Below are 22,817 nucleotides of genomic sequence, written 5' to 3' on the forward strand. Positions count from 1 at the left end.
TCACGGACCTCATCTATACTGTAGTCAGAGAGAAATTATTCCCCTTCCTTTTCTTTCAAAAGCTGAGTTTCCAAACGCACAACGGGAGGCCGTTGCTAAAAGCTGTAGAACCAGTTTTATAGCTATTTTTAGCAACGTGTGAGCTGTTTTTCAGATAACACAGTAAATCTCGGGGAGGGGGAATTTGAAATCATGATCACTGCCGGTACGGCAGAATTTACGTACAGCAAAATTGTAAAATTCAGCGAAGCATCAAGCAATAAAATTTTAGAATTTTGTGGGAAGGGCACTTGACAACAGAATTTATTGCGTACAAAGTCAGCAAAATGCATAGCGCCGTACCTGATTCATGATACAGCAGTATTCATTACCAATAGCAAACTTGTTTGAGGATAAGTTCGAAAAAATGTTTTCTAGTTGTTACCTAAAATTGGTAAACAATAATCTTTGAAAGATTATTCGATTATATCGTTACTAATATGGTAAAAATTTGAAAAGCAATCAGAAGCCGTATCTCTAGGGTCTTCAAGTCACGATTTGTTTTTATTTGTTCGAATATGATATTTATATCTCTCTTCCTACAAGTATGTATCTTCGTACGTATAAAGTATCAAAAATAATAAAAGTAATTAATAAATTTTCTCTAGTTGCCCTGAAAACTACATCTGAATATAAAGATAAGAAAGACATCAGTAAATTGCTGTTGTTATTTGCTGATCATAATGGTAATCAACCGAACATGATCACATATACCGTCTTCAAAACTTTGATTTTTATCAAGCTTCATATAAATACTAGGTTTTTGTTAGTCACGTAATTTGACATCCTAAATTTAAGATGACAGATGAAATAATGACTAGTTCTGAATTAGCTCACTCAGGAAGTAAAATTTTCTCCTTCCCGTCAATATAGCATATTTATAGCTCCCAATGATGGCGATCACTAACTAAATATGTTATGGATTAGAACCCTATTGCACTCCATAAGTTTTTCTTTATTCGCTTTATGTGCATGCATGCATGCTTGGTTGTGGAAGAAATTAAAAAGCCCCCCCTTTTTTTTTTTTTTTTACTTAGGTTATTCGAATGTATACGCCAGACATTTATTTGTTGAACTGTAGTTATAATTTGGAACGTGGTGCTAGAGCCGTTGGAGCCGAACCGAACGTCAGTTTGTTTAGAATTATAGAGTTTGATTACGCCAAAGCAGGTGAATTTGGAAAACACCAAAATCGGTCATGCATCCAACTCGTTATTGAGGCTTGAACTCCGGATGAACTACCAGTGTTCGGCGGCTCGCTTGCTAGAACTGCGTTAGGCTCTTTGAATGTAGCAAAGCCACGAGGGTTACCTTCTTAAGATGGCAGGCCTTCGTGGAGTCATTTTCTGAAGGCTTAGATTAGGTTATTATGGCAAAGCACAGTAGGATGCCTTCATGTTGAACTTTCTTAGAGAAATTGACAACCCATACACGTTACACATACAGAAAATTATGAAAACGTCCATGCAGCCGGCCCGTTAGCCTTTATTCGAATCCAGGTCGAAACTACCAGTGTTCAGCGATTTAATTCCTCTACCGCGGGAGGGCCTAATTGCTGAAGGGAACTGGCTTGTATTCATGTTACACACGGTGAAAACAAACAATGCAACCAGCTGATTCGTCTGGCATCGAACCCAAACCAGTTCGAACTTCCAGTATTCAGTAGTTTTAACCACTCGGCCACTGGTGGCGTGTCGTAGGAGCCACAGATAATGTACTGAGTAGCAAAAATCCCTAATAGTGGCCCTGGTTACTAGTAGGATTGTAAGTATATTGGTAATCATCCAATCTACAGCAAGGAAATTTCGGAGCTTAATTGTAAAGTCAAATGCGACACTCCGATAAACGTGGTATATGTAGAGATGGAAAAATTTATTATTTAAAATACTTGTATTTATTAGTAAACATTTTATAAAATTTATTCTTAATTTAGCGTTTAAGAATTCTAAGAGAGTTATCTGAGTATTTTTTCCTCCTTTGGTAATCCAATAAAATTGAGTAAATTTATGTTCTGTAATATCTTTGCGTGTTATATACATAGTTTTTTTTTTTTTTTTCTTTCAAAGTTAGACAAGTTTACACAAATAATATAGGTCGAAAAGGGAGCTGGTCTGCGCCCGGTGAGCCTGTCGGCAGCGTCGCAAAGCGTAATTTGACTAACGAAAAGATCATGCTTTGGATCTGGTGATCTGGATAGTCACTTGTGTTGAAAAATAAATTTATTTCAACAACATAGGCCAAAAATTTAGTTGATCTGCGCCCGTGAGTCCATCGGCAGCATCGTAAAGCGTAATTTGACTAACAAAAAGATCATTCTTTTGTATTTGGTGGGATTGCCGTGGTATTAATCACAAATAGTATATGGAAAAAGGTAAAACCCTTGACAGTAAAGGATACAACGAGATGCTAGTGCATGTTGACGCTGCTATCAAGGAAAAGAGTCGAATTGAGTTCCGGCGCAGAAAGGTAACGTTCCATCAAGATAATACCATACGTGTCTGCATTCACCGGCTAGCCTCTGTACGGACTCGAAAGGGATCTTTCACCACATCCACCATATAACCCCGACATCGCACGTTCGGACTTTCAGCTACATCTTGCTGGTCCTATCTTCACTTCTGCACAAGACGTCCGAAATGAGGTTGACCTGTGTTTGGACTCGGGCCACCAAGTTTCCGAGCCGAAGGTTTTGAAAAACTACCAAAAAATTGGCAGGAAAGCATAGATTTTTGGTAGTGATTACTATCCGCACTAAAGGTACTGACTGCTTTTTTTTCATAACTTTATGAAGAACGTTCGTGCTTAAAATTTTCGTTACAACCATTAAATTCTGTAATTTATGAATTCCTTCCCACTTCTCATGTATTTATCAACTGTTCTTTATGAACCTGATATTCCTACAATTATCAGCTGTACTTTATAAATCTGATATGTAGAAACGCAATTTGATTTTATGCATTTCAGTATCAAGTGAAATCTTTAAACTAATCGTTCATTATAACACTTTATGTTATTTTCATTCAAAGCTGAACTCAGATAATGTGCCGAGGTTGAACTACCAGTAATAGGCGACTTTAGCGCTCGCCCGCTAGAATTTAGAGAGGAACTGAGTGCTAGAATTGGGTTAGGCTCTTTGAATATAGCAAAGCCACGAGGTGGCAGATAGCAGATGCTTTCGTGGAGGAAGTTTCTGAAGGCTTAGTTTAGTTTATAGCAAAGCTCCCCATACACGTTACACACGGGGAAGATTATGAAAACGCCCATGTAGCCAGCCCGTTCGCCTTGATTCGAACCCAGGTCGAAACTACCAGTGTTCAGCGATTTAACTGCTCGGCCGCGGGTGAGCCTAATTGCTGAAGGAAACTGGGTCGTATTCATGTTGCACAACAGGAAAACAAACCATGCAGCCAGCTGGTTCGCCTGGGATCGAACCGAAACCAGGTCGAACTTCCAGTAATCAATATTCTTAACCACTCAGCCACTGGCGGCGCGTGGCAGAAGTAAAAGCCACAGATATTGTAGTGAGCAGCAAAAACCTCTAATACTGGCTCTGGTTACTAGTAGAATTATATATTGGTAATAATCCAATCTACAGCAATGAAATTTCGGAGCATAATTGTGAAGTTAAATACGACACTCCGATAAACGTGATAAAGATGAAAAATTTTTTAAAAAAGGAAACTTACTATGCAAATACATGTATTCATTTAGTAAACATTTTATAAAATTTATTCTTAATTTAGCGTTTATGAATTCTCAGAGAATTATCTCATCGAATTATTTTTTTCTCCTCTGCTAATCCAATATAATTGATTAAATTTATGTGCTGTTAATATCTTTGCCTGTTATGTACATAGTTTTTTTTTTTTTTTTTCGTTCAAAGTTAGATAAAACTGAACGTACGTTACACTGAAATTACTTTGTCTAGAAAGTAAGCGCTTGAGTAGAAACAGATGTTGGGTTTTATTTTTAGAAGACATGAGATCGCTTTCTGTAAAGTAATGTTATAAAATTTTGAATTTGAAATAATCGTACTTCGTTTTTAGTAGCGCAGAATGATAAAGATTTAATGAGAATATAGCAAAGCATCTTTTTAGAGACGCTGTTATAATTTTGCTATTTTATTTTTTTATGGTAGGTCAAGGAAAAAGGCAGGCTGCTAAATACGGTAACAGCACATTACTCTGTTTCATATATAGCGAATCCGCTCTGAAATGAGGCACGAAGCGGTAAAGTAGCTGAACACCAGTATTTCGGTCCGAGTTTCGAATCCCGCGAAGGGGCTGGTTGCGCTTTCGTGGTTTTACCCTGTGTAACGTGTCTAGGAGCCAATTTCCCTTAGAAAGTCTTCCACGAAGGCATCCTTTCCCTTAGGCAGATAGATCGTACCAGTGTTTATTTTATCAACAGTACTGGTTATTTTTAAAAATGATCATCCTAGAAAGGTGATTGCCAAAAAGTATTCACTTCGCATATTTATACGTTATGCATGAATATACTCTTTTTAGTCAATCTAATATATATAAATTACTAATGCTTTAAAAAAATTCAATTTTCAATATTCTGTTTCCTATTTGTTCCTGTTCAATGAAACAGATTCATACACAGCAAATCCAAATGCATCGCTACAGGAAGATGATAAACCAGCACAGTACGTAATTACAGTTACATCCGGAAAAGAGTAGATATACATATAAATACATAATATATATATACGGTATACAACGATATACAATATATATATATATATATTATCGTTTTTTAGGATGTATCTATAATATGTATCATTTTACTTTATTAAAATATAATATTCAATTTTGTAATTTAGGAATTTCTTCTCCCTTATCATGTATTATCAGTTTGTACTTTATAAACCTGATACCCCTTCAATTATCAGCTGTATTTTATAAACCTGAAACATAGAAACGCAATTTGATTTTATGCATTTCAGTATCAAGTGAAATATTAAAACTGATTGTTCATTATAACACTTTATGTATTCATTCAAAGCGGATCTCAGATAATGTGCCGCAAATTATTTCCACACTAAGTTTTTTGTGCAAATAATACGTCCTGCTAGTGTTTTTGTAATAAAATGCATGTTATTAATTGATTTCGAATTTTCGTTGCATCTTGATATTGCTGCCAAAAGATATTCAATCAACAATAGTATCTTTTACTACGTTTATGTGTGTGGATACATAGACCATTTCTCCGTGTACTAGAAAAATTTGATAATGATTTATCCACTTTTGAAGTAAAAAAATAATAGTTAGGAGTGTTATACGATTTTATAATACAAGTAAAAAATATAAATAAAGCTCTGGAAAGTGCTAACACATATTTATGGAATATTATGGATGGTAATTTATGAAATATTATGGATGGATGAGTAAATGGAATATTATGTGCGTGCTATATATGTATACACATATCATCAAGTATAAAATCATTTATATATAATTTTTATGTCGCGATGAAATTTGTTTTCTTCCGCAAAATAACGGCAAATTATGAAACATTACGCAACATTGAAAAGCGTGATGAACAAATTTTGCGAAAAGAAATAGCGACTGCTGCACGTATCTCACAGATATCTTTCATTCAACACAAAGGTGAAAAAGTTCTATTCCTGTTCAAAACATACCCTGCAGTCTGAGTCACAGACGGAAGAAATGACAGCAGGTCTTTTGTTCAACTGAGGGGATGTGTTTTATGGCTTACTCACTTTCCCGCCAAACAAGTACAGAGGAAGGAAGCGTCGTTGCCATAGTAACCAGGCTGTAGGTAGTCTTACAGATTTGAGTCTTTATCGCTCAACGTTCGTAGCGCCATCTGTTATTAAAAATCGACATGAGAAAGGGGTATTAAACGCTCTTAAGTTAGTTACATTACTGAACTACGGAATGTTTATCATCAAGATGTACGAAACACTTTATCTTTATACTAAACTCTACACGTAAATAATCGTCTGTATGTGTTCGTAAATAAAATAAATTGGATATAAAAACCAATATGGATCATACAAATATGGATGCTCTGAAAATAAAACGAAAGTCGTTAAGATCTTCATTTACGTCTACGGTGAATAAGCTGAAGCAATATTTCGCGACGAAAGACGCCAAGAATGCTGATAAGTTGAGCGCGTTGAACGCTCAGTTACAAGATAAATTTTTACGTTTAGATGAGATTCAGAATAACATTTCGTCACTTTTAGAAAATACTGAAACTGTTGCTGAATACGAAGCCGGTTTTAAGGCGGCAGAGGATTATAGAGATAATTATTTTGAGCTTAAATCAAAGATAGAAACGCTATTATGTAAAGATTCTGGATCTTTTTTTGAAAGTCCTGCAGAGCGTGATGTGGTAAAATTAAAATCACCTAAATTTGAATTAAAAATGTTTTCGGGTGATCCCAAAGACTTTTTAACATTTTGGAGTATTTTTTCAAAAATACATGGCTCAAACTGACTGCTATGGTCAAATTCCAATATTCATACCAGTCTATGGTGCCTGATTCGAGAGCTGCTAGATTAATATCAAGTTTCCCAATAACAGCGGAAAATTATCCAAAGACCATCCAACAGCTGAAATTAATATTTGGTCGGGAGGATGTTCTTGTGCAAATATATGTCCGCGATCTCCTTTCACTGGTTCTGAAAAATGCTACGGCCGGGAAGAATGCCCCTGATTCAGCCACCCTCTACGATATGCTAGAGACCAAATTAAGAGCATTAGAAAGTTTAGGGCGTACAAAAGAAAAATTTGTTGACATTTTAGAGCCATTGGTGGAGTCATGTTTGCCAGAAAATATTCTGCGAGCGTGGGAAAGGAGTAGAATTTCAGAAAATATTGACAAAGCAGAAGCTACAAGTCAGAGATCCGTGGAAAAACTGATGTGCTTTTTACGCCGTGAAGTCGAATCAGAAGAGATGATAAATTTGGCTCGATCAGGTTTCGGAACTCAAGTTGATACTACAAGAAATGATATCCCTTCTGCTTCAGCTCTTATTTCATCCACACAGGAAAGGGCTAAGTGTATTTTTTGTGATCATCCACACTTTAGTAGAGACTGTAAGAAAGCTCCCAAGATGACTCTAGATGAGAGGAAATCTCTTATACACAAAGGATGCTGCCTTGTTTGCCTTAAGCCTGGTCATAGGGCAAAAAGGTGTCGTAGTAGTGTGAAATGTTTGATTTGAGCACGGAGGCATTACGCGTTACTTACCAGATTTACGTAAAGATATTAATTCCTCTTCTAAGGACAAAGTAGCAGATCAAAAACAAAATTCTACAGAGACTCTACTGACAAATCTTCCTTCAGAACGTGAAATATATTTGAAAACAATCACGATCAGATTACGGCCATAGAGGCAAAGAAATCTGTGTTCGAGCATTTATGGATGATGGATCACATCGTCCCTATATTGAGAAGAGCTTAGCTGCTGAGTTAAACCTTCCTCCTTCCGGAAAGGAAGTGTTATCTCAAGGATTGTTTGGCGGAGAAATTTCTCCGGCTGATGAGCATAACAGATATACAGTAACTATTGAAAGCTTAGATGGAAAGTATTCTACTTCAATGTCTCTGCTTGATCAACAGAAAATTTGTTCAGCGCTATTCAGAATAAGTGATGAAACACTGCTTGTTGATCTTGCTTCACGAGGGATAAATATAACAAATGTTTTAAGAGATACCCCACATATACGAGTTCTTCTAGGAGCCGATGTACTTGGAAGCATTTTAACTGGAAGAATTGAGGTACTTACATCTGGAGTTTCAGCTGTTGAGACTTTACTAGGTTGGACAATTTTAGGGCTAGGCAAGAAAAGGCAAGTGGTTAATTTGGTCACGTTAAATCCTCAAAATTTTGAGTTGCCGAAGATATGGGATTTAGAAGTTTTAGGAATTACAGATCCTGTAGAAAGAATAAATAATATCCTTCTTGAGGAAGAAACTTTGATCCATTTTAAGAAAAATTTAAGTGTATGTGAAGATGGACGTTATGAAGTAGCTTTGCCGTGGTTAGCTGAGCATCCTGCTCTTTATGATAAGTACGATATAGCTGAATCGTGACTTCGCACGGTAACAAAACGTTTGTTAAACGAAAATAACATCGAAGCCTACGATGCTGTATTCCAACAGTGGAAATTAGAAGGCATCATAGAAACTGTTCCTATGGAACATCTGTTTAAGCTCAGTCATTTTCTCCCTCATAGGCCTGTTATTAAGCCATCCAGCAGTACTACGAAAGTGCGGCCAGTGTTCGACGCTTCTTTCAAGCGGCCTGGATATGCTTCTTTAAACGAGTGTTTGAGTGTTGGACCGAGTCTGATACATCAGATACCGCCACTAATGCGGAAAATTGCTGAATGCTTGCAGCCATGATGCATGGTGTTGTTTGAGTGGAGAAATAAAATGCTTATATCTTGGTAAATATTTGAATTAAGTGAGTTAAAGTGCTTTTTTCTGACTTGTTTTGTGTTCTGATCTGTGTTTTATAACTTTATTTTGAACTAGAAGTCGTATTTTTGAAGATTCATGGACTTTGAATTTCTGCGAGTGCTAGCCGGATCATTAGCATACGATGAATAGATTTTTGCTTATTATTTCATGGATTTACTGCGCAAATGACTTCTGATTTATGCTTTAGACACTATTACTTACTTTAAATCCATGGTTAAAAGCATAGTGATTGATTGAATATTTAATTTAATATTTGCACTTGAACTTTTTGAGTGACGTTAGGCTTAATGTGGCCGCTATTTGTTTACCTTTGAAGGCTTCGTGTTTTTCACTTCCTACTTAAGACTTTTAGCCAATTGATAAAAACTTGATCTGAGTTTATGAATATTACCAGGAATAACTGATTGATCTTTTGGTGCATTATTGAGTGTGATTTTGGCCCGTTGGTCGATTTATTTATTTTGCGCAGAACATTTATATTTGGTGCTACTTTGGTAGACGGTTGCACGGATTTTGGCGAGTTTTTGCAATTTTTCTTTCGGCGAGTACTAAGACTTATGGTAAACCCATTGCTGGATAAATTATTTATGGTAACCGATACTTTGTTGACATTTTATTTAAAAAATAATGCGTGTTATTATGCATAAGTTCCGTGTTTTAAATATTATTTATGGCTTCTAAATATTAAAAAATCAATTTAATTTTGCATTTTTATTTGAAATAAAAGTTTTATTCTTTATCATATTTTATGAAATTTTATGTTGTGGATGATGTAATCAGTGACGTCACCTTACTTTAAAAGTAATTGGTTTTAATATCTATAAATTTAATCTAATGTTTTAAACATTATTTATGGCTGTTAAATATTAAAATACAATTTAATTTTGCATTTCGTTTTTAAAATGATTTTATTATGTATGATTATTTAAATAATTTTAATTCTAGGCGTGATGTAATCAGCTCTCTGATTGGTTTTAGAATATTTGTGCATTAATGAGCTGTAATCAGCTCCCTGATAGGTTGCTGAAAATTTGTGCATTACCGCGCCATTTTAAAATTTAATTCATATCTTCGAATTCCTTCAAAAATGTCTCCTTCAAAGATGAATGTTGTTTTTGATAAGTACCAAGAATTTTTGGTTTCGGAATCAAAAAATTGCCCTTTGAGACCTTATTTTCGCCAGCCTGTCTTTCCTAATCAAAGATTTATTTTTAAATTCTTACAAGGGTCAGATGAAATTTATTTTAAATTTTTGAAGGAAACGTCGCTAATTGTTTCTTCAGTGAAGTGCGAAAATGTAGATCACAGAATAAGACCGTTAGAAGAGCCGATTCTGAGATGGCCGTATATGATATTGTGGCCATGTTGGAAGAAATAACCGCTGTAACGGTAAGAAAATTATTAAGACATTCCTCCTTTTTTACCGGCAATAAACTAATTGTTGTCATTTTAGCTCTAGTGTACGAAGCGTTCTTATTTACTTATTTTAAAGTATTTAATGTAAGTAATATTTTAATTCTTTTAAACGTTGGTATGATGGTTTTTAATTCGATATTCAATTTACGTAATATTTTAATCCAATTAAACGTTTGCGCAATGTTTTTATAGTGGTATTTTTATTCTATTTCTATACTATATGAAAGTAATAATTTAACCTTTCTTTAGTATTTTATACTCGTAGTAAATGTATTTATTCTATATAATATATATATATATATTATTATATATAACGTATTTTAAAATATTTAACTTTAATAATATTCTAATTCTTTTAAATGTTGGATGATGTTTTTAATTTCGATATTCAATTTCAGTAATATTTTAATCTAATTAAACGTTGGTACAATGTTTTTATAGCGGTGTTTTTATTCTCTTCTTTGCTATATGAAAGTAATAATAACGTTACTTTAGTATTTTATACTCATAGTAAATGTATTTATTTACACTTGCCTGCCATCTTAAAAAACGACATTTTCAACAAAAAAATTAATCCATTATTTCTAACGATATTTATTTTTTTTTAAGTTTCGAATACTTTACTATGCGTAAAAACAGCGCTTTTCAAGATGGCTGACGTTTGTAGAAATCGCGCCAACATAAATCGCCAAAAATCCGTGCAACGTTTACCAAAGTAGCACCCAGACCATTTTTGTGATTTATATTGTTTTTAAATATATTTACTTTGTATTTTAGATTTGTGAATATGTTTTAATTCTGATATTTTATATACAGCCCTGTCGCAGTATTGTAATCTTGATATTTATTTATTTTGTTATAATGAGTCGACTGAAAAATGATGTTGAGAAAGAATTTACAGGTGTTGATAGTGAAATATTAGATGGTTCTGATATAACGAAAGAAAAGATGGATTGTGATAATGAAAAATTAAATGATGATGAGAAATTGGGAAGCGTCCTTTCTGCTGTTAGGGCCCTCTATGAATTTGTTGATAAATTAAAAGTTAGAAGGGTCTCACGTGAGATTACTGAAGGATTGGCAGGGGGAATCGACAAAGTTGTTGAATTACTTGTTGCACAGAATTTAAGAAGTATTGGAGATAATTTTATACATTCGAAAACGGATGTTTTATTGGACATTAAGCAGGGCATTGATGAGATTAAAAGTACTCTTTGGGAAAATCGACATAAACAAGAGAATAAAAAGAATAGATTTATGGATAATAAGAATTGGAAAGAAAATGAATTAGTTGTTAGACCAGCGATGCCTGGAAATGATGTCTATGATGAATTAATTGTGAATGTAAAACCTGATGATATGGATGCACAGATTGAGTTTTTTTGTTAAAAGAAACGGTGATTTAGTTATGAGATTTAAAGAGAGTAAACAAGTTGATATGGTTCAAAATGTTATTGTTTCTAAAGAAAATTTAAAAGATAAGTTGTATACACAGAAAAAAAGATTTATACAGCCAAAACTTATTGTATATAATGTGTGCAACTATGTAGATGATGATGAAATTGCTGATAAAATGAGGAGTGAGTGTGGTTGTTCTGGCGACTGTGTGCGTCCATTATTTAGGATAAAATGTAAAGAATCAAGTGAAGTTACTCATAGAGTTTTTCGTGTAGATCCCCAGTGTCAATCCTCAATTTTAGAGGATAACAGAGTTCGTGTTGGATGGAAGGCCTATGTAGCAAAACTTTATCTTAGGCCAAAGAGATGTTTACGTTGCTTCAAATTTGGACACACCACTAAACATTGTAAAAATGATGTTACTTGTATCAAGTGTTCAGAATCTCATGTAGTTAGAAATTGTATTAAAGAAAAGGAAACGTGTTAACTGTAAGGATTCGAATTTGAAATATGGTACTCGTTTTGATGTGAATCATCATGTTTTGGCAAAGGATTGTGAACTTTATAAGCGTGAGATTAAATTTATTTCTGAACATTTGCGTATATTGGAATAGTATTTTTTTTTTATTTTAATTAATTATAACTGCGATTGGGCTGTTTTTTCTGTGCTTGTCATTATTTCAACTGCTTTATCTGTTTTTATGGCATGTAATTTTATATTTGTAATTGTTTTATTTTTTATTATTCCCTTGGATATGAAAATATTAAATATTAATCTGAATCACTGTGCGGTGGCAGCTTGCGAGTTGGCCGCTGTTGAAAATATTTTGGATAAAAATTTTGATTTGATTACAGTGCAAGAGCCTTATTTTATAGATGATAAGATGCCATATTTAAATAAAGGGTGGAGAGCGGTATATGATGAGAAAGGCGGATCAGCCATTATTGTCACAAATGATGAAAGTGAATTTATTGTCGATTGTAAAATGAATGAAATTATAGCCATTTCTTTAAGGATGGATCAATTTGTTTTAGGAATTGTGTCCGTTTATTTCTCCCCTGCAGAAAATTTATATTTACATTTAACAAGGTTGGAACAGGTTTTGTAAATGTATAAGTATTTTATTATTATTGGTGATTTTAATTCCAAAAATTTTAACTTGGGGAGCAAGAATAGTTGATAATCGGGGATCTTTAACTATGGATTTTATAATACAGAATGATATGATTTTATTTAATCAAATGGACTCTTTACCAACTTTTGTAACTGCTGTCGGGGAGGGTTGGACAGATTTAATCTTAGGTTCTTTCTCATTATCGACATCTAATACCAAACTGAAGATCTATGAAGAGGAAAGTTTAAGCGATCACCGGTAGCGTAATGGCAGACCGCACATTGAGTTGAACAGTGTTAAGCGAATTTCACTTACTGCGCATGCTTGATGGTGTACCTTTGGCGCGGGAAGAAATATTGGCGACTAAAAGCAACCCTACGCTAGCTTATTCGTGATCTCCATGGCTGTCGAGTGTGGGCGAATGATGTGTATAACTGCAATGTTGTGGAACTTTGTTTATTAGTTATTTTAACGTTCATACCAATTGTACTTGCTTATTTTTCTAATATATGTTTCATTTTAATTTGTTTAACAGTGCATTTAATAATTGCTACCATATATTGTGCTTAATAATTCGTTATTTAGATGTAATTTGTTTACATGTTATAATTATCAGTAATGTAAACTGGATTTTCCCGCTTAGTTTGTTAACGTCATATTCGCGCTTTTATTTCTTATTTAAAAGAATTAAATAAACAGCATTTTTGAATTGTAAAATTTCTTCAATGTTATTTGCAAACACTTGCTATATTTTTTACGTATGTCCGTGTTTCTTTACGTATGTACGAATGGAACGTATGGTAAATTCCGAGTTGTTTTTATTCCTTAAAAGTGTAATGAATAAATTTTCAACTAATATATCCTAAATTTCAGTCTTTTGAGCGAAAATTCGTACAGTTCCAAAGTAAAGTGCAGAATTTCATAAGTATAACATATTACATTTTGAATGCAAACACTGCTTCACATTATTTCATAATAATTATTTACATCTCCTCTATCTATGCCTGTATCAATTTTTTCATCAGGTTATTTGTCAATATTATCCTGGTAGAATTGGAAATATATTATTAAAAAAGGTTTTTCCTGTATCATCTGCAAGGAACAGAAATTTAAAGCGATGAATTATTGGAATGAATTTTAGTCAGCATTTGAAGTTATTTAGAATTCCTCTGCAGTGGAAAATATGTTATTTAGATTTCTGTTGCATTAAAAATTATTTAAAACCTGCATAGAAATATTATTTTGAAATGCAAACATTTTAAGTACCAAAATTAAAAGTATTTAAAAGGTAGCTATTGTCATTGATGATAGATTAATTGACTTGTCAAGGGAAACAAACCAAGTCTTCAGTACATAAACAATATATTTTTTATTCTGGGGGGTGAACATTGTTATTAATGGTGATATAATCAAATAAATAACAAAGAATCTGGAAGTGAAACGTATTTTACCATTTCTTTGAATTTAGATATTTTTACGAATTATTCCAAGCATTTAAATGAAATATATTTCACAATATTTTATATATTTTGTAACTGTGAATGTATTTGTAGTTCTGGAAGTTCTGAATATTTGCAGAAACACATATTTCGGTCTATGATTTAGCTGGCTTCATAAGTTAAGAAATAAATTTTTCTTTAATACAGTCAAAAGTCGTTAATCCGGACTCGTCGGGACTTCGGCGATTCCGGATTATAGATCATCAGTTTAAATCTCGTAAGATGGCATGCAGAAATTCTAAAATTAAAAATATGAAACCGTAATTTATGAAATAAAGAACAATTATGATCTAAAGGGTATCAAAATTTGCAAAAAAAAAAAAAGCTTATTAATATTTATTTGTTTACTTTATTAAACATTTCTTTTAATGTAAGTTGTAAGTTTTGCTTCGTTTCATGTGATAATTACTTTCTCTTTAATTCTATTAAACAGACATAATTTCTTGTTCAGTTACAAAGTTCCGCTGTTCAAGTCCTATAATTGCTGTGTCAAGAACACCGACTAATTTGTCAATCGAAATTTTTTCGTTTTCAATAACCTCTGTTACTTTTTTTGGCTATCGGAAGCGAATTATAATGACCAGGAACTTGTTTTAAATCATATCGAGCATATCGAGATGAAATACTACATTTGGTAAGGAATTATAAGCCAAATAAAAACATCTGCACTGAAGATAAGGATAGTGCTGACAAATCAACTTCAATTCATTATGCGCCCGCCGCGGCGCGGCGTTCCCCCCGCTGAGCAGCGTGAAATTGATAAACAGATTTCGGATTTCAAAACATACTTTCGCTTTAGATCCTTTACATGTTAACAAATATATATCGGAAATTCTATTTGATATAATCGAAAGTTTAAGCTTACTTTTATAAAATTGCTCTTACAGTCTGCAAAAAATAATAAGCCGGATCCAATTCGAAAATTAAGGAACAACGCAATCATCAACATTAACTGAAATAGATAATTAGATAATTTTAGCTTATACGTCCATTATACATAAAACGCGCATGCGAAAACGTATTCTGCACTTGCCCACACTGATATGCGCAGTCGTAAAAGGTCTTACGCGTACGCATAAACGCCTATGCGCATGTGTCAACGTGGCGCATGTGCAGAAAGTTTTTAGTTTTGATGTCCGGATTATAGATCATTCCGAATTATGGATGTCCGAATTAACGACTTTTGACTGTATTAACAAATGATTTGGTTGATCTTTACAATATGGTAACTGGTAGTTTGGCGACATTTTGGAGGCGATAAAGGTTACTACCTGGGACTTTGGTAATAATGTGAGCAGTACTCAGTATTTTGCGTGAGGGAAATGAGTGATCATGGGATATGTCATGTGATATTAATGGACGAATTACGGTTCTTTAATCGGAAAAGGGGGGAAATCGGGGAAAAATCTGGAAATTTTGTATTTAGCTTTATTCTGTGTTGTGTGAAACAGGTTAATTTTTGGATCCCATGGCCCTAACTAAAGTGAATTCGAAATGGGTATTTAGGCATTGTGATAAAGAGAAGTTTGCTTTTTATTTAGCGGAGGAAGCATGGAAGAAAAATTCGCAGAAAAAATCTTTCAATAATTTTATTGAATGAATTAGAAAAGTGTATCCGCCACGTAATCAAGATTCTGAAGAAAATTAGGTAAGTTAGTATTTTTAATTATTTGAGGATATTATTTTTATGCATTGTTCTAAATGTAAGGTGGAAAGGAATTTGGTATTATTGGGAAAATTGTTATTAGCAATGATTTAATTTAAAGTAATTAGAATTGTAAGGTAATTTTTATTAATTTAATGTATGTGCTCATTTATATTTTAAGTAGTGTTTTTGAATTTAATTATATTTTAATGAAATGATAGTTATTTTGTGAATTTTATGTTTGTAGGAATTTGGTATACGTTTTAGTTGAAGTAAACGTGCATGGAAATAATTTAAATATCTGACACTAAGTATTTGTAATGGTTGCAGTATGAATTCGTTGGTGACGTTTATAATAAAATAGATGATTTAGAGGTAAAAGTTTTTGGATATTTTATTTATTTTATATGTGGAAATGTTCATATTTGGAAAGGGTAAATACATTTTCGCGATCAGGTAATTTCATATATGTTCTTTTTACCGGGTTTAAAGATTGAGAAAATTGTGATGTATTTTCGTGAAATTTTTCTAATTTATGAGAAAAAAGCAGTGTACATGGATATAGTGAAGAGTGTGCGCAATGCCATTTTTGTGCAATTCTGGGATGTTTTTTTAAGTAAAAATAAGTCGACGTGCACATGGTTTAGTGATATTTTAATTAAATGATAGTTATTTTGTGAATTTTATGTTTGTAGAAATTTGGTATACGTTTAAGTTGAAGTAAACGTGCATGGAAATAATTTAAATATTTGATACTAAGTATTTGTAATGCTTGCGGTATGAATTCGTTGGTGACGTGTATAATGTAATAGATGATTTAGAGGTAAAAGTTTTTGGATATTTTATTTATTTTATATGTGGAAATGTTCATATTTGTAAAGGGTAAATACTTTTTCGCGATCAGGTAATTTCATATATGTTCTTTTTACCGGGTTTAAAGATTTAGAAAATTGTCATGTATTTTCGTGAAATTTTTCTAATTTATGAGAAAAAAGCAGTGTACATGGATATAGTGAAGAGTGTGCGCTATGCCATTTTTGTGCAATTCTGGGATGTTATTTTAAGTAAAAATAAGTCGGCGTGTACATGGTTTATGTGTATGTGTTATTTTGAAAAACGCGTAAGGAGTATGGTATTGTGCACTTTTTCCCAATTTTGCAGTGAATATTTGTCATGATTAAGCAGTTTTGTTTGATAAAATTTCTAGCATAAGTGTAATTCGGCTAGTAGATTGTTGGAAGAAGTGTTCAGTAGATAAAAAGAAAAGAAACATGTCTTTACCTCGTGAAGACAAAATGGCGGCGAGGAAAAAAAAATAGAGGGTTGCTGTAGGAGAGTTTGTTGCCAAATTTTCGCCAAAAAATCGCCAAGTTACCATAATGTAAAGATCAACCAATGATTTTATATTAATAAGAAATTGGTACATTTGTAATTCCCCCCCCCAAATTCTTTAAGACTAGCAAATACGTACATAAATTTGATTCCCCCCAGTATGTGTGACGAGTACGTTCCATTAGACTTCGTGATTATTTTGTAACAGCTCTACTTATTGCCAAAATTGGATCTTTATGCATATATATATATAATGCATACAACATACATGCAAAGTTATGATAGCTGTTAATATATCATAATTGACTAGACATTATGAATATTGTTTCTCTTTCAAGACATGTACTTTCAAATGTTTTCATAACAACTTCTGTATTTATTTAGAATTGCCATGAATTTCGGTCTTAGGAGTCTTCGACCCGAGGGTCTTTACTCCTACATTATTTCCCCTACTAGTGCAGTCTTGGTACGCATAAATTTTCCTTAAAAAAGGAGCACGTTAACATCTTTAAGAACAGGAGGAAGGCGAGCATGTCACCATCTATTGACGGTGGAAGTAATAAGCGTCTTGGAGTTTAATAAGCAGGACGAACGTAGTAGAGGTTACCGCAATTGTAAGGATGAAAGTGAAATTGTTGCATAAGAGAAAATGAGTATATCAAGTGTGGTGAACGTAGCAAAGTGGTGAGGAGAGTAATATTATCCATATGGTCATTGGAGGTGAAATTAAAATTTTTTGCAGGTCACGTGATGCGATATATCCTTTGCGGTTTGAAGTTCTGCTGAGGATCGAACCCTGAATGCTATGAGTAGCGAAGTAGTGAGGGGTGACCACTCGGCTATGAAGCTCTTATTTAGTTAGAAAAAATTCTACTGATAAAATACTACACACAGAAATATTTTTAAAATGGTGTTTAAGAATGCTGTTGATTTTTCAGAGACACGGTAACAACTTAACTGGTTATAACCTTAACAGAGCAGAGATGTCGAACAGAAGAAGAAATGCTCCAATGCCAAATTAAAATATTTGATCATAAAACAAATGTAATTACAGTTAACTTATTTTCGAACTTGAAGATTGATTATCAAGTATAAGTTAATATTTAATAAAAGAATTCCATGAAAACAACCTAAATTGGAAGTACAATGAAAATAGTAGATTTTATTTTACCAAGATAGCTTAGTACAATGATTTTGTCAATATATTCGTTAGGTTTATTTATGGGAAATTAACAGAATGTAACCTATGTTATGAATATAAAGATAATTTTTATTTTTAACTCTTGGCAATTAAATATAAAACATTTACAAAAGTTTGAATATTTGGTGTAAAATTCGATTTTTCATTATTAAGATTAAATGCCCTTTCCACCGATTACTTTTCTTGATTTAATACATCTCCTTTTGGTCTTTCTTACACCTTATACGAGTTTCACCCACTTTGGTAATGTATACTGTGTGAGAACTCTGGAAAACTTAAGCGACTTCTCGTTATGTTTTGGAAATTACAACAGAGGTTTGGAATATGTGTAAAAAAAAACCTTTTTATAGACTCAGACAAATTAACAGAGTGCACAGCGTGTTCATACAGAATCAGCCAGCATTTATGGCATAAATCAAAAGTAACGAAATGAATTCAACTAAGTAAATTTTAGTTAGTCCGAAGGCTACACAGAAAGAAACTGCACAAATTATCTCAGACCTAATATTGTAGTATGATATTCAAATAGATTCTCCCATCTAAAACCTCTTCCTTTCAATACTACTGCTTTCTACCTCATTCGAATACACTCAAAATTAGCATTCTGGCAGGAAAATGGAAAGGAAGAAAGAAAAGCTAATTATCATAAAATAGCTGGTTAATAAAAATAAATAAGAACTCTACAACCTCAATTCACTATTTTAATTTAGCCATTTTCATTTTTATGCAGCCTTTATATCGAAGTATGCATTTGTTTTGGTGTCAATAAACTTAATTCTTTCATTTTTTACCCGATTACGTAACATCACATGCGACAGCTGTAAATATGAAAAACACATGCATATATCCAGCAGCATGTTAATTTCTTTTGAATATATGGTGTCTGTAATCTACAAAAGAAAACTGTAAATTCAAAATACAAGATGTAAACATAGGTCTCCTGTTGGATAATATAAGAAAGTCACACTTTCTGGTATTACTATTATTTTTTATTATTTGTAGGACAGGTCCTACAAATAATAAAAAATAATAATTAAAAATTAAACACTGTGTAGAGAGTAAAAAGCATAACACAGAAACTTGTTGAAAAATTAACATGTATATCACTTTGCCCGAGTGTTATGGTCAGAATCCCATTCTGTATATAAGCATTTGACATTATTAGGTATTGCTAATTAAATTAACATTTAAATACTTCAATGAAATATTAAGAAAATGAGAAAAATTATTAATACTACTTACTATATGATATGAATTTTTTAAAAGTGAGCTAATTAATAAACAAAGAGCAAAATATATAGTTCCATATTCTTTACACTGAAGTCTACTTCATGCTTATTATATCATCATTAGTTATGAGGGCAGAATATTTGTGGTCTTCACCTTGCAAAATCATGAGGAACATTTTAATAATATAGGAAAATTTCATATAATGGCCAGTAGCTGAAGTGAATGAAATGAGTATTTTAAATTCACTAGAAATTTAGGGTCGTGTAATGTTTAAATATTTCAAGTTTTGGAAGAAACTATTTAAAATGTCTTCTTTTTTGGGGATGGGTTGCTTTAACTGCTTTTGGGCTACAGATTTCAGCCATATAATCTCATAAATAACATTTAAAGATTAATTTTTTAACCCAGGCAGATCATATTTCCTCATATGAAATTATTGTTCAAAATTTATTCACTGCCTTACTTATTCATTACACGTCGCGGCGTGCAATGAACTGGAAGTTGACCTGTCAGCACTATCCTTATCTTCAGGGCAGATGTTTTTATTTTATTCGGCTTATAAATCTTACTAAATGTAGTATTTCATCTCGATGTACTCCGTCTTTGATATGATTTAAATCAAATTCATCGTCATTATAAATATCACGAATACACATCAAATAGTTTTCTGGTTGCAATTTTCTAATTTCGACTATGCGTAATTTATATTTTACGCATGTGTGCGTTGAAAGAAATGTTTAATAAAGTAAACAAATAAATATTAAGGTTTTTTCTGTCTTGCAAAATATCAACTAAATCTGTACACAAGATACGAAATATCAACTAAATCTATACACAAGAATTTTCCATTAAAAATTTCTGTGCAGACCTGATAATCATTATATATACTGCTCTTTGTATAATGTACTGAACTGTAAAGCTCCAGGTATACAAAACATTTCAAGACACTCGATATGTATTCTGTTGCAGAAGCAGACTGTTTATTTTCAATATATATAATAATAAGTGAAGACGATACGTGACAAATCTTTCAGTTCTATAATTTTTATATCTAATGTTCAGCGCACTATTATGCTAATAAGCAATCTTTATTCTCAAATCCTTGCATTATATGTTGGTGATTATGGGTGGTCTATTATTCATCTGTTTTCTTATCCGTCATGGCGACTACACTAAGTCTGTTAATCAAAGCTCAAATATATGCCTGTCTCCTGTAATTTTAAAGAAATATTTGAAGGAAAGATAGGTTAAATTACATAATAATTATACATACTTTGCCTGTGTGTTTACAGTCAGACATAATATTCAACAACTAATATGCTTGAAAATGCCCAAGTGGGATTTGAATGGCTTCAGTAACATATACTGGAAAATTAAATAAAAGTATTATAAAAATATTGCACCCATTTGGATGGCTTAAATAATAATTGTGTAATAAAAGAACATTTTAGGTACATGATATTAACTAATTAATTTTTTTTTTTTTTTTTTTTTTTTTTTTTTTTTTTTTATCTCTTTGACCATTAAAATGAAGAGGTAATGTTTCTAGTTGATATTATGTGAAAACCTGAAAAGCAAAAAAAACTACACTAATTCTAAAAATGTTTCCAAAGTTCACACATCTGCAAGAAACTAATAAGGTCAACAATGCCTGATTAACTGAATTTGTTGGCAGATGATGATTCAAATCTGAATATAGAAGACATGTAAACAGTATAAAAGCATACCAAATTTATATCAGTGTACGAGTCATCATATGTGTGAACGAGTGCCTACTATAAATTAAGTACAAGTCTTACTCTGAACTAATTAGTATGCTTATACACTAATTTTTGCATTTTCTTAATTCATATTTTTAATTAGCATCATTACAAAATTAAATAATATCTGTAATAATTGTAACTGAAACAACTGTATTTGAAATTTCACCTCTTTCATAATAACCACAATTGCCTAGTACATATTCATTAGCAAAGCATACAATTAAGTGCTTCACAGTATTATTAACAGTAAGGATGCTATCACACGTCGGTTTGTTTTGGAAGAACAACTGTTTGGAACAATTTTTCTGCTTTGTCACAACAGCCAATTATCATAGATCACTTTGGGGTTAACATGGGAAACTGGTTCCCCATTACAAACAAGCTGATAGCTGATTGATTGAAAACGAACAATTTGCAATTTTTTTAGAAAGGAAGGAAAAAGTCGCATGTCTTTCTTTCAATAGTAAACCAGGCAGAAAAATTGTCCGAAACAAGTTGTTCATGTTCATGTGTGATAAGGGTCTCGGACATCATTACTTACATCTAACATTTCACTTCCAGAAACAAGGGTCAAAATTTTTCAGCTGCCATTCACTGTGCCAATGCCTGAAATTAAAAAAAAAATCATTTCAAGTATTGAAAAATCTTAGATCATAACTTGGTCATACACACAAAATATATTATTTTTTATACCAATAAAATAATATGTTGTTCAGTGCTGAATGAATTATTTAACAATAGGAGAGGGTCAATGGTTGTGAAATCACATCATAATAATAAGAGAATTTATAAAAAATGAAATAAGGGGTTTTATTTTTATTTTATTTAAATTTTACTATTTAGTTAAGAATAATTATCCTACTAACTTTAATTCATATATTCAACTCTGAAACACACTTTCTACATCTTATCTTTGGCTACTATAGTCTGTGTAGTCAGCTTGACAGATACAGTCAGCAAATGATGATTGACAGCCATAATTGTTATCTTGTCTTCCTGGTACATGTGCAGTAAACGTACGTTTTCCTACAACTTGCATGATCGCATACATACTTTTTCACCGCAGAAATATACAATTTTATGAAAAACTAATTTGCAATAATATATAGCACACATGAAAACAAGCCAAGCATACTTTACATTAAAGTGCAATGTTATGTAATCATTGATGAAAATTACATACATCAAAATATACTTTATTGTTGACTTTACTATTACTTTAGGATTATTAAAAATCATCATCAATTCCTACATGCTGTACAATCATCTGCCTTTTAAAAATAGAACATGTTACATTTAATATTTCAACAGGTTTTTCTATTGAATAGATATTTGATAATATAAGGAGTTAAGTAAATTTGAACTAATTATATTTTATTTTTACCAATTCTTTACAGTTATATCACAATTCATTACATTACGAGTTCATTACATTATTTTATATCATATTAACCTCAACCAAAACATTTCAACACATTTGGAGATAAAAGACTCAAGTACCTTGCATCAGTTTTAGCTGTAATAAAATTACGCTGTACATACTAATAACTTTCTTCTTGAAGTTTCTCGAAAATGATGTTTCTTTTCGAAAAAATTAAAACAGTAAGGAAACAAATTATTTCTTAAAACATCTTTCTTAATGCTACATTATATAGCAATTTAGGAAATGTTAATGAACTGTATATGTGTTAAAATACAATATATCACATATTGCA

Source organism: Stegodyphus dumicola, chromosome 1, assembly GCF_044657685.1.
Source record: "Stegodyphus dumicola isolate Sdum_Otavi_A_Nest chromosome 1, ASM4465768v1".
NCBI classification, from domain to species: Eukaryota; Metazoa; Arthropoda; class Arachnida; order Araneae; family Eresidae; genus Stegodyphus; species Stegodyphus dumicola.